The 13,950-nt window shown below is 41.3% G+C and overlaps 1 pseudogene; it reads left to right on the top strand.

Annotated features, from left to right (window-relative positions):
• Positions 1-235: 235 nt before the first annotated feature.
• Positions 236-11,391, top strand: LOC133754736 (protein-L-isoaspartate O-methyltransferase domain-containing protein 1-like; annotated as a pseudogene).
• Positions 11,392-13,950: the final 2,559 nt, after the last annotated feature.

Here is a 13,950-nt window from a genome sequence, read left to right as displayed (position 1 = left end):
CTGTTTATAGCTCCACACACTCTGAGCTCCCTAATTAGGGTGGGACATTGCAGCAGGATCTGTGCTCATCCTTTGTGCAATTCATATACCAGCATAGGTGAAAGTTACACCCACTGCGGCCTAACACTCAGGCATTGGACACCTTAGAAGAGCAGAGGGAAAGGTGTGATGATGCCAACATAGGTGGTCATTCCCTCCTTTCTGTTGGCAATTAAGAAGACATACCATGTCCAAAATGGGTGTGACCCTGGATACTCACTCCATCCTGGAGCATAGACTAGAGCCCCCAGAACACACTCAGCTCAAGCATCTGGGTAGTCACTAAAAGAGCAGATGCTCCGCTAAGCCACAGAAGCATAGTTCAAAAATAATCCATCAGAGGAAAAATCCAATAAATGTCTCCACAAATGCCTAAAAATAAATGCAGAAATTCAAGATAAAGAAAAAAGAAAACAACATAATTCCACCAAAGGAATGCAAACACTTCAATATTAGACTTTGAAGATGAAGAGGTTGATGAAATACCTGAAATGTAATTCAAAAAATTAATCAAAGGATTAAGAAGCAATGAGAAGGCCGGTGCCATGGTTTAACAGGATAATCTTCCGCCTTGCGGCACCAGCACACCGGGTTCTAGTCCCAGTCGGGGCGCTGGATTCTATCCCAGTTGCTCCTCTTCCAGGCCAGCTCTCTGCTATGGCCCGGGAAGGCAGTGGAGGATGGCCCAAGTCCTTGGGCCCTGTACCCGCATGGGAGACCAGGATAAGCACCTGGCTCCTGGCTTTGGATCAGCGAGATGTGCCGGCCACAGTGGCCATTGGAGGGTGAACCAACGGCAAAAAGGAAGACCTTTCTCTTTGTCTCTCTCTCTCACTGTCCACTCTGCCTGTTAAAAAAAAAGAAGCAATGAGAAAAAATTCAAAAATGAAAGAAATTCATAAATGACATGAAAGAAAACTTGTTCCATAAAGTTGATATTTTTAGAGAAACCAAAATAAATTATTAGAAATGAAGAGTTAAATATGTCAAATAAAAAGGCAGTGGAAAGTCCTAACAACAGACTGGTTGAGGCGGAAGAAAGAATATCTGAGCTAGAACACAATCACTGGGAATTTTTCAGTAAGAACAACAAAAAAAGAAGAAATTAGAAAAATTTAAAACAGTGTTGGAGACTGTTGGGATACTATCAAAGGACCCAGCATATGGGTCTTAGGAGTTCCTGAAGGTGTGGAAAGAGAAAATGGATTAGAAAACATATTCAGTGAAATAATTACAGAAAACTTCCCTAATTTGGAAAAAAAAAGAGAAGTCAAAGTACACGAGGCACACAGAACTCCTTATAGCCATGACAAGAAAAGTCTTCATCACAACACATTACAATCAAATTTTCAACAATAAAACACAAAGAAAAGATTCTAAAATGAGCATAAAATACCAAATTGCTCTCACAGGGTCTACAACTGCACTCACATCTGAATTCTCATCAGAAACTCTGCAGGCTAGGAGAGAATGGAGAGACATAATACAAGTCTTTGAAAAAACAGTTAACCCCGCATACTGTACCATGTAAAGCTATCATTTATGAATTAAGGTGAAATAAAGAGCTTCCATAACAAACAGAAATTGAGTGTCACCACTCGCTTACCCTTACAAAAGTGCCTTAAGAATGTGCTACACACAGAAACACAGAAAGTTAGACTTCATTATGAAAGAATGTGAAGGCAGTAAAAGTACAAAAGAAATATAAAGCAAACAATATGAATATATATAGAAAAAAATGCCAGGGCCAAGCCATTACTTATTGATCATAACCTTGATGTAAATGGCCTGAACTCTCCAGTTAAAAGATACAGACTTGTTGAATGGATTGAAAATCGAGACCTGTCTATTTGCTGCCTACAAGAAACACACCTCAACAGCAAGGAGAAATGCAAATTGAAAGTGAAAGAATGGGAAAAGTTATTCCACACTAATGGAAAGCAAAAAAGGGGCTGGTGCCATGGCTCACTTGGTTAATCCTCTGCCTGTGGTGCTGGCATCCCATATGGGCACTGGGTTCTAGTCCTGGTTGCTCCTCTTCCAGTCCAGCTCTCTGCTGTGGCCCAAGGGGGCACTAGAGGATGGCCCAAGTGCTTGGGCCCCTGCACCCACTTGGGAGACCAAGAGAAGGCACCTGGCTCCTGGCTTCTTATTGGTGCAGTGCCAGTGGCCATTTGGAGAGTCAACCAATGGAAGGAAGACCTTTCTCTCTGTCTCTCTCACTGTCTATAACTCTACCTGTCAAATAAATTAACAACAACAAAAAAGAACAAGTGTAGTCATCCTAATATCAGACAACATAGACTTTAACCAAAATATTGTTAAAAGATTCAAAGAAGGGCACTATGTGGAGATTAAGTGATCAATTCAACATAAGATGATACAATAATAAATGTTTAAAATCCAATGCCAGGGCATCTGGTTATTTACAAGAAATATTAACAGATCTAATGGGAGACATAGATTCCAATACAATAGTAATGAGAGACATCAACACTGATTTTCCTCAATGGACAGATCAATTAGACAGAAAATCAACAAAGAAACAACAGAGCTAATTGATATTATGGATTAAGTAAACCTAAATGATATTGACAGAGCTTTTCATTCCACAGTTGTAAGACACATTATTTTCATCATTGTATGGAACATTCTATGTTATAGACCATATGCTAGGCCATAAAGCAAGTCTTAGAAATCTTAAAAATCTGAATCATGCCATGCATCTTCTCTGACCATAATGTAATTAAACAGGAAATTAACAACTCAAGAATTTATAAAACATATGCAAACACATGGAGACTGAAGAACATGTGCCTGAATGAATAGTGGGTCATAGAAGAAATAGAAATAAAAAAAATGTTCTGGAAATGAATGAAGATAACACAACACATCAAAACTTATAGAATACAGCCAAAGTAGTGTAAGAGGGAAGTTTATAACAATTGAATGCCTACATCAAAAAATTGGAAAGGTACCAAATAAACAAACTTTCAATACATCTAAGGTGTGGGGTTTCAAAAATGAATGAGACAGAACACAGACATTTTCACATACAGAGTGCTCCCCAGATTGCTCTGGCCAGCACTTTTTATTAGAGGATACCAGCAAGTCTAGAAGCTAGCAAGCACATAGGCACAGTTGGTGTACAACTTTAGGTGGGAAAGGAATCCAGTCTGGTGATCCATGACAGAGAACAGAGCAGTGGTGTAAATCTTCAAAGACAGGTCCATTCAAATACTTGGAAGTCTACAAATTCTGGAAAACATCCCAGGTACCAATTAATGTCCATTAGCCCCCTGCTGTCTCTGCTGCCACATTCCTTTGAGGGTAAGTGTGCCCATTCCCCAGCCTCTTTTGGTGGATATCAGAAACTGTGGCTATACCTCTAACTTCAGGGGAGTGTGTTCTCCTGAGAGACACTTAGGCAGCATCCTTTCCTTCCCCCTTTTCTTTATTTTAAGCATAGATCTAGATTAGGTATGCATGAGATGATGCATGTATCAAACACAGGATGAGGACCATAATAACTGGTACCACAAAGTGCAGCAGCCAATGCAGCCAGAATCCCAATTGCCACCATTCAGGTTTAATATTTAAATATTTAAATTCATTTTTGATGTTATCAATTTCCTTTTGAATTAAATTAGAATTATCTGTGATGTTGAAACAACATGATCCTGGAAATTATTGTCATCCAATTTGATGTTTAAGTGGTAAATAATCAATAGCAGCACAATTTTTTAATTTAATGAATTCATTTTTACATAGATACAACTTTAATAGAACAGTGGTTCTTTCCCCCTAACCCTCCATCCCCCTCCCATCTCACCTCCCATTCCCTCTCCCATCTCCTTCCTCATTATGGATCATTTTTAGTAGGACTTTATATACAGAGGACCAACTCTATGCTAATCATAGATTTCAACAACTTGCCCCCATGCCAACACACAACATGTAGGGTACAGTTTAGGGAGAGAATTTGCAGTTGATTCTCATATTACAATTCAATAGGGACAGAGGTCCTACCTGGGGAGCAAGTGCACAGTGATTACTGTTTTTCCTTTAACAATTAACACTCTTTTTATGATGTCAGTGATCATCTGATGCCCTTGTCATGGGCTGCCAGGGCTATGGAAGCCTTTTGTGACCATAGACACCATTGGTATTTGGACACAGCCATAAGCGAAGAGGATGTTCTCTTCTTCCTTCAGAGAACAGTGTCTCCTTTGATGACCTTTTCTTTCCTCTGAGGTCTCACAGAGATCTCCATGTAGGATTTTTTTTGTCAGAGTTTTGTCTTTCCATGCCTGAAATGCTCTTGCAGGCCTTTCAGCCTGACCAGGAAGCCTTGAGGGTTGATTCTGAGGTCAGAATGTTATTTACTGCAAAAGTCATTCTAGGAGTCTGCTGTGTGGACTGCTTCCCATGTTGGTCCTTCCTTCCTTTTTAATTCTATTTTTTTTAACCAGGTACTTGATGTTATTTATATTATCACTTTTAAACTTAGACTGGTCTATCTGTTGAAGCATAATTTTGTAAAACACCTTCATGAATTTGAATTAACTCTAAATGCAGCGATGGCCTTAGCAGTTTTTTTTTTAAAATAGGCAAGCTCTTCTAGGAAGATGGGTGATAACAATTCCAAAAACAGGATAACAACACAGGGTTTCCTACAGGTATCTTTACTTCAGGAGTAACAGTTGTTAAACAGTAAGAGCCAACAGGGAGGGAAAAGCATAACATAATGATTAACAAGATCAAAGTAGAACTGTATGTAAGTTGAGCAAAAATAGTGGTAAATAAAGTCTCAGGAGTTTCTAGAATGTGTTTCTGTTGTGCAGAAGCAATCAGCAATCAATGACTTCATATCTCCCCAGGTGGTCGATTTGTCTTGGGGGACTTGCAATGAAGTGGCTTTGTTTTTGATTCTTTGAAAGAGGGTGAAACAGTGGCACTGATTTTTTGTCTTCTTTAGTTGTAAAGGAGGAATTGTATCCTGTAACTGCTGGTGCCAACTCATGGTGTCTGTAGGTCAGACACAGTGGGCTGGAATCCACACAGGACCTGTAAAGGCATAAAACAGAAACAAACCCTCTTCCCCATGTTTTGAGTGGTTTAGAGCCCTTTGAGTTAGGATGGGGGGGCTACTTATAAACTAACAGTCGTGGTTCTTCATGAGCTGGATGGGAATGCTGTTGTCCTAGGGTTTTAGAATCAAGAGAGGTAGAATTGAATTTTGAAAAATAAGTTAAATGATTAAGTGTAAATAAAAGAATGGCCATTTTATGATTAATCTCCCCAGGGGTGTTTCCCCCTTTTCTTTTGTTTTTGAAGAAGAGTTTTAAGCATATGATGGGTGTGCTCAACAATGGCTTGACCTGCAGGATTATGGGATATCTTATAATATCTTATAATTGACAAAAATGATTGAATGCAGAAGAGGTATAGGTGGGCCCATTATCAGTCTTTAATTGAATAAGTAACAAATCTTACATTATGGATAATGCTTTACTTGTCAAGATAAAACTAATGTAAATGGTTTATACCATCATCCTTCCTCCAAATAGATTTTTATAAACAAATGTCTGGGCTTGATTTATTAAAAAAAATTGAACACAATGACATAGCAAGTAGATTCTCCTTTAAGTGGAATTGTCCAAATGTAACCTGAATGGGTATTAATAATAACATGTCAATAAGAGAAGGATTTTGATAAAGGACAATGAGTTATGTCCATTTGTCAAAGCTCATTGGCATGATAGCTTGGTGTTGCTCTTATTGGCTCCATAAAGACCATGTGGCTATGCCTGGGCATGACAGATCCCCTGTCACACTGTTACCAGATCTGGTACCTGCTCCAATCACCACCATTTGCCAAGGCTAGAGGAATGCTTTCAGGAACATATCAGCTTTGTGAACTTAGAACTTTCTATACCATATGGATAGCAGTTGCTGCCCATGTCCTGGACCTCAGCACATGTCATTGTCATATTTTACATAAGATCACATCAGGGGAACCATCATCCTGACCTTGATTTGACATCTGCAGTCACAGCCCTGTTGGCCTGACAACTGCACCTGGGTGGGATGGGAGGAGAGGAGCAGCTGCTAATGAGCCCAGCTGGCTGGAAACTCCATTTCAACTACCACACCTTGGTTACCATGGGTTTGGCAAGCTGCTTTTTAGTAAATTATATATTTTTGGAAATGAACCAGTGTCAGTTGACAGACTTCCTGAAAAAAAAAACAGCCAGGTGGGCTCAGCCAGCAAGCCCTTCTCTCCTTAGACTCAGAGGCTCAGTGGTGAGGGGTAGCCCTGATGAGTAGCCAGGGAAGATTGAAGGCAAGCCCTGGGAGGCCCTCTCAACCAGACTTTCCTTCACATTTGAATGTACAACCCATCCCACCTGTCAGAAGGCCTCCACCCTTAGGCCTTGCTTTCTGCTGTTATGCTGTCTCTCAGGCCTGCAGGTTCCTCTCCCACCGCACACTAAGAGCTGGAACAGGTGGCCTGGAGGGAAGGACAGACACCATGGGCCACTTGGGGTAGACACAGAAACATCAATATCTGCCATAGAAGGTGTCCCATCCTCTTCACTCACAGCTAATGTTAAGCCCATTTCCCTCCATATACATGGCTTGCTACAGTCCCTACTGCCAGGACAGCATTTTGCTCCCTCCCATCCATGGAAGGGGCCAGGCAGAGACTTCATACTCCAAGTACAGGAAAAATAAATAGAGGAAATATATGTTTTGAACAATAAATATGGTATCTAGAATGTAACACTGCATGACATCTAAAAATGTTACAAAAGCGCTTTTATAGAATTATAATCAATATATATCAGTTGGACACAGTAACACAATGGAAACCAGTAACTTTATTACTGCTATTGATTCTGAAACAGACAATAAAGATAGACTCATTTATTTGATGGGAGGAATGTCTCTGAAAGAGTGGAAATTGAAATGATACCATACACTGCCTTTAAGGGTGAATGCACACGTAACTGAACAACAAGGAAGATTGTTTTTCACTAGGTTGATGCCTCAAATTAAAATGTCTAACTCATTAAAGTTAGAGCATCTTATCAACCCCATCACACCACACTCCTTGTCAACCTCCCAAATTCACCATCTCTGTATATTAGGAAAATGATTTTTTTTTGACAGGCAGAGTGGACAGTGAGAGAGAGACAAAGAGAAAGGTCTTCCTTTGCCGTTGGTTCACCCTCCAATGGCCGCCGCAGCCAGCACACTGCGGCCAGCGCACCATGCTGATCCGAAGCCAGGAGCCAGGTGCTTCTCCTGGTCTCCCATGGGGTACAGGGCCCAAGGACTTGGGCCATCCTCCACTGCACTCCTGGGCCATAGCAGAGAGCTGGACTGGAAGAGGGGCAACTGGGACAGAATCTGGCGCCCCGACCGGGACTAGAACCCGGTGTGCCGGCGCCGCTAGGCAGAGGATTAGCCTGTTGAGCCATGGTACCGGCCAGGAAAATGATTTTTACCTAAAAATATGCACACTATAGGATAATCATTTTTATTTTCAATATTTATTTTGATCTTCTGCTTTGTTTCAGTTTGTCTGTTTTTGAATAATTTATTTTCCATCCATAATCAGATTTTTAGGCCCTATGCTTTTAATGTTAATTTTCCATGTAAAACCTTCAAATGTATTAAAATTGTATTGTTATTTTTCAATTCATTTTTGCCTTTTTAATTTTATTTTTGAATAAAGAACAAAGAGCTAACTTTGAACATTTTGCTATATTTTTTCATGTGTATCAAGAAGACGCATAAAATCTGTTTAGCTTATCTTGCTTAATAGCTGCTACTGTAATTCACAATACATGAGCAAAAATATCTGTTGTGATGTATTTTCTTGGTAACTAAGATGAAAGTGGAAGTCATTGAGATAATTTTGTTGGAATGTTGATTATAAAGGAGGAAGTTTTACCTGCAAAATCATTTTCTTTATCCCTTCCTAGAACACAGTGTGTTGGTCATATATGTAGCCATGAGATAAGAGTATGGAGACTATAAGCCACATGGTCATGATCATGTTAATGTTACACTCTCAGACTACTGTATTATCCCCAGATCATATAATTTGGGGAGCTTGTTAGAAAAATACAAATGATTTAGAAAAGCCCATGAGTTCAATTATCTATTATACTCAATCAGGTTTATTCTTAACTGAATGGAAACAATATTTTATTTAGTTATTTATTTATAATCATTATCAATCACCCTCCTTATCTCTTACCCAGGTTGTCCATTATGGTAATTTAGTCTCCCACAAATGATGCATGAAGCCCCTCTGGTATTAGGGAAAAGACTTCCCAGTGTCTGTCCCCCTCAGCTTCAACACAATCCTAGCATTACTTCAGGAGCATAACTGTGAAAGATTTACCAAATCATATAGATATATTGTAGACGATACTATTTTTAGAGTCTAAAACGATGCTTGTTGTTCCTCTTTTCTATTAAAAGAGACAGCTGGGGAAGCAGGACACACAGCAGACTCATAGAATGGCAAATGCCCAAAACAGCACTCCTGCCTCAGAATCAACCCTTGGGACATTCAGATCTGGATAAAAGGTCCATGAGAGTCTCATAGGCATGGAAAGCCATGACACCATAGCAAAAAACAATCTAAATGAAAGACCCTGGTGAACAAGACCCCAGCAGAAGGAACAGGCCATCAAGGAGAGAGGCGCCTTTCTCTGAAGGGAGGAAGGAACCTCCACTGTGACACGGCCTTGACTAAACAAGTTCAGAGTCGGTGAACTCAAGGGACTTCCATAGCCTAGACAGCTCATAGCAAGAGTCTCGGGTGATTGCTGACATCACAAATAAGAGTGCCAATTGTTAAATCAACAATGGGAGTCACTGGGTACATCCTCCCCACGTAGGATCTCTGTCCTTAATGTGTTTTACTATGAAACTTTAAAACACTACTAATCGAACAATACCCTATACCTTGTGCGGTTGTGTGAATGCAGCCTGTTGAAATCCTTGCTTAGTATATACTAAGTTGATCTTCAGTATATGAAGGTAATTGAAAATGAAACTCGATAAAGGGTGGGATGGGAGAGGGAGAGGGGAGGGCCACGGGAGGGAGGGAGGTTGGGGGGGAAGCCGCAACAATACAAAAGTTGCACTTTGTAAATCCACATTTATGAAATAAAAAAATTTAAAAAAGAGACAGCTGATTATAATTAATTTAATCAAAACAGCAGTATTATTTTTACTTCAATATGACTTCATTATTGTAGTTTTTTCCTACAATAAGCAAACGTGTAGAGAAAGCAATTTTCAAGACATTTCTTAAAATTTTCCCTTTAAATTAATAAATAGATGGCAGTCAGAAAGCTAGAGAAATTAAGAAAAGGTATTATAATTTAAATAAATACCTATTGGGGACATACTAATACTTGCCTGTTAATTATACACAGTCAATTCTTGCTAGTAATCCCTGGCTCATTTTGTTATCACTTATTTTTATCCACAAAATAATTGTAATCATAGCACATCAGGTTAATCTGACACTTAGAGTGTACACAGCAATCCACCTTCCTGATAATTCACTTGTGAGGAAGCAGATAGTGGCTCAACTAGATGGGTTCCTCCCACAGACACAGGAGACCTGGATTGAGTTTCTGCCTCCTGGCTTTGGCCTGGCCAAGCTGAAGCTATTTAGGGCACTTGGGAATGGAAGTAAACAGAAGATTCATTCTCTTCTCTCTCTGTCCCCCTCTCTCCCTCTCTCCCTCTCTCTCCCCCTCTCTCCCTCTCTCCCTCTCCCCCTCTCCTTCTCTCCCTCCCTCCATCTCTACAATTCTACCCTTTCAAAAAAAATAAATAAATGAATATTTTTTTTGACAGGCAGAGTTAGACAGTGAGAGAGAGAGACAGAGAGAAAGGTCTTCCTTCTGTTGGTTCACCCCCAAATGGCTGCTATGGCCGGCATACTGCAGCGATCCGAAGCCAGGAGTCAGGTGCTTCCTCCTGGTCTCCCATGCAGGTGCAGGTCCCAAGCACTTGGGTCATACTCCACTGCCTTCCTGGGCCGCAGCAGAGAGCTAGACTGGAAGAGGAGCAACCGGGACAGAATCCAGCCCCCAACCAGGACTAGAACCCAGGATCTGGCACCGCAGGCAGAGTATTAGCCTAGTGAGCCATGGCACTGGCATGAATACTTTTTTGAAAAGATTTATTTTATTTGAAATGCAGAGGCAAGAAAGAGAGGTCTTCCATCTGCTGGTTCATTCCCCAAATGGCTGCAGCTGCTGCAGCTGCGCCAATCCAAAGCCAGGAGTCAGGAGCTTCGTCCATGTCTCCTGCACTAGTGCAGGGGCCCAAGCACTTGAGCAATCTTTGACTGCTTTCCCAGGCCACAGCCGACAGCTGGATCAGAAGTGGACCAGCCAGGACATGAACTGGAGCCCATATGGGAAGCCAGCACTGCAGGCAGCAGCTTTATCTGCTATGCCAAATGCCAGCCCCAGTGAACACAATTTTAAAATAATACATTTTTAAAAGTTGGCGGTATTGTGGCAGCAGCTGGCTTCCAGGAAGCTCACCAATTATTAAGAGCCTGGCCCTGCACATTGCTACAGTGAGCTGGGCTGAACCGCTGTGCCACAGGTCCTTTTAGAATAAATCATGGGATTGAGCTTCATTCAGATGTAGTAGAATACGCCAAGGAAAAACTGGAGAGCTTTGTCAAAAATAATAGCTTTGATAAATTTGAGTTCTGTGAACCTGCATTTGTAGTTGGTAACCACCTCTAGAAATGTCTTAAAGTTATCAGTATGATCAAATTTATTGTGGTGCTAGGGTCCAAAAAGGCCATGAAAACTATGTGAAAATTTTACTGAATGTGGGAGGCATGCTAGTCATGCCTATAGAAGATCAGTTAACACAGATTATGTGACCGGGGCAAAACACTTGGGAAAGTAAAAATATCCTTGCTGTTTCATTTGCTCCACTTGTGCAGCCAAGTAAGAATGGTTATGGCAAGCCTGCTTCTGTGGGACTCCCCCCTGTGCTTTCAGGAACCTGCAGGACTTTGCTTGTATTTATATTCACAACCCACTTAGAAATTTCATAAACAATGAAATGCAGGCCAAAAGGTTCCACCCAAAAGGAAAAGAAAGAGAGTGAAACAGAATTAACAGGCATGTCCTTGTAGGTAATCAGCTTATGCCTCAGCCTCTTAGTGAGGAGGATGAGAAAATGGAAGATCCCAAAGAAGAGGAGAAAGATCACAGTGAAGCTATGAAGCCAGAAGAGCTGCCTCAGAATTCATGGAGAAAGAAAATCATCAGCTGCGCTCCCTGAGCCTTTAAAAGCTTAATTGGCTGGCACCGCGGCTCAGTAGGCTAATCCTTTGCCTGCAGTGCTGGCACACCGGGTTCTAGTCGGGGCACAGGATTCTGTCCCGGTTGCTCCTCTTCCAGTCCAGCTGTGGCCCAGGAGTGCAGTGGAGGATGGCCCAAGTGTTAAGGAGACCAGGAGGAAGCACCTGGCTCCTGGTTTCGGATTGCTACAGCCCGCCAGCCGTGGCAACCATTTAGGGAGTGAACCAATGGAAGGAAGACTTTTCTCTCTGTCTCTCTCACTGTCTATAACTCTACCTGTCAAATAAATTTTAAAATATTTCTTAAAAAGAAAAAAAAAAAGGGCCGGCACCATGGCTCACAAGGCTAATCTTCCCCCTGTGGCACCGGCACCCCAGATTCTAGTCCTGGTTGGGGTACCGGACTCTGTCCCGGTTGCTCCTCTTCTAGTCCAGCTCTCTGCTGTGGCCTGGGAGTGCAGTGGAGGATGGCCCAAGTGCTTGGGCCCTGCACCCGCATGGGAGACCAGGAGAAGCACCTGGCTCCTGGCTTCGGATCAGTGCAGTGCTTTGAACTACAGCGGCCATTGGGGGGTGAACCAATGGAAAAGGAAGACCTTTCTCTCTATCTCTCTCTCTCACTGTCCACTCTGCCTGTCAAAAAAAAAAAAAGCTTGATTGACATGTTTTACAGACAAAAAACAGATTGAGAATAAAAAATGCCTACTGATAATTCCTGTAGACTTGAGCATGCAGCATTTGTTAGGTGTTAAAATAACTATTTCTTTCATCAGAGTGAATTTTAGGGAGGAAAAAGTATAACTTGTTTCTGTTAGTAACAAAAATAATGTACTGAGACATTAAAAAGAATCCCTTTTATAAAATCTATTTTTTTTAAACCTTGGGAAAATGCTGCTGTATAAGAGTCACCCACAATGCTGGAGCTCTTAAACCAAATACTTTTTTTAATTTTATTTATTTTTTTTTTATTTTTGACAGGCAGAGTGGACAGTGAGAGAGAGAGAGACAGTGAGAGAAAGGTCTTTCTTTTGCCGTTGGTTCACCCTCCAATGGCCACCGTGGCCGGCGCACTGCGCTGGTCTGATGGCAGGAGCCAGGTGCTCATCCTGGTCTCCCATGGGGTGCAGGGCCCAAGTACTTGGGCCATCCTCCACTGCACTCCCTGGCCACAGCAGAGAGCTGGCCTGGAAGAGGGGCAACCGGGACAGAATCCGGCTCCCCGACCGGGACTAGAACCTGGTGTGCCAGCACCGCTAGGTGGAGGATTAGCCTATTGAGCCATGGCGCCGGCCAAACCAAATACTTTTTACACTGAACTATAGAAAAATGATCCTTAATAGACCTTGAAAATCGCCAGAGTCAAGATAACCTCACTAACTTTAAATACTGAAAATATAAAGGAGCAATAAAAACTGAGGGTTGTATTAAGTGTATACTTTTTTTTTTTAACAGATAGAGTTAGAGAAAAAGATCTTCCTTCCGTTGGTTCACTCCTCAAATGGCTGCCACAGCCGGAACTACACCGATCTGAAGCCAGGATCCAGATGCTTCCTCCTGGTCTCCTACACACTTGGGCCATCCTCCACTGCCTTCCCAGGCCACAGCAGAGAGCTGGACTGGAAGAGGAACAACCGGTACTAGAACCTGGCACCCATATGGAATGCCAGTGCCGCAGGCAGAGGATTATCCTAGTGAGCCATGGCACCAGCCCCAAGTATATACTTTCTAATATTCACTTGCTGTACTCTTAAAAACCTCTGAGAAAGCAGATATCCCCACCCATCCACACCCCCCCACACACACAGGTCTTTTGGCAACAGATTAAAAAGCAAAAGTTGCAGGGCTATAAAATTTCATGAAACTTGTGTTTTTTAAAAGATAAATTACTTCATATGTTGCATTATTATTGCACTCATATATTGCCTGGAATATATTTACAGCAACTCAGAAATAGTAATTGCAAGAAAAGTAAGGTAAATAGGTCTACAGAGCATTTGATTTCCTTATAAGATAAGTTTTCATACAGAAAATAAAATAACTGCAATTCAAATCAGATTTATATGCTTAAGAAACAGGCAAAGAACTTGAACAGATGTTTTTCACATGAGGAAATTCAAATGGTCAGCACATGAAAAAATACTCAGGATCACTTGCCATCAGGAAAATGCAAATAAATACCAAAATGAGGTTTCACCTCACCCCACATAGAAATCAATAAAAAAATAATGCTGATGAGGATGTGTGGAAAAGGGTACCCTAACCACTATTGTTGGGGTTGTAAACTAGTACAGACGTTGTGGAAGACAGATGTCCATCAACCAATGACTGGATATAGGAAATGTGATACACACACACTATGGAATACTATTCAGCTGGAAAAAAGAAATCCTGTATTTTGCAATAAAATGGATGCAACTGAAAACCATTATATTTAGTGATATATGCCAGTCTCAGAAAGACAAATACCATATTATTTCCCTGACCTATGGTAACTAATAGTATACACAAAAAGTTTTTATATGAGCAAAAATGACATTTTG

This window comes from Lepus europaeus, unplaced genomic scaffold (assembly GCF_033115175.1).
Source record: "Lepus europaeus isolate LE1 unplaced genomic scaffold, mLepTim1.pri SCAFFOLD_29, whole genome shotgun sequence".
NCBI classification, from domain to species: Eukaryota; Metazoa; Chordata; class Mammalia; order Lagomorpha; family Leporidae; genus Lepus; species Lepus europaeus.
The sequence above is the reverse complement of the archived record's forward strand: the minus strand, read 5'-3'. Positions and strand labels throughout refer to the sequence as shown.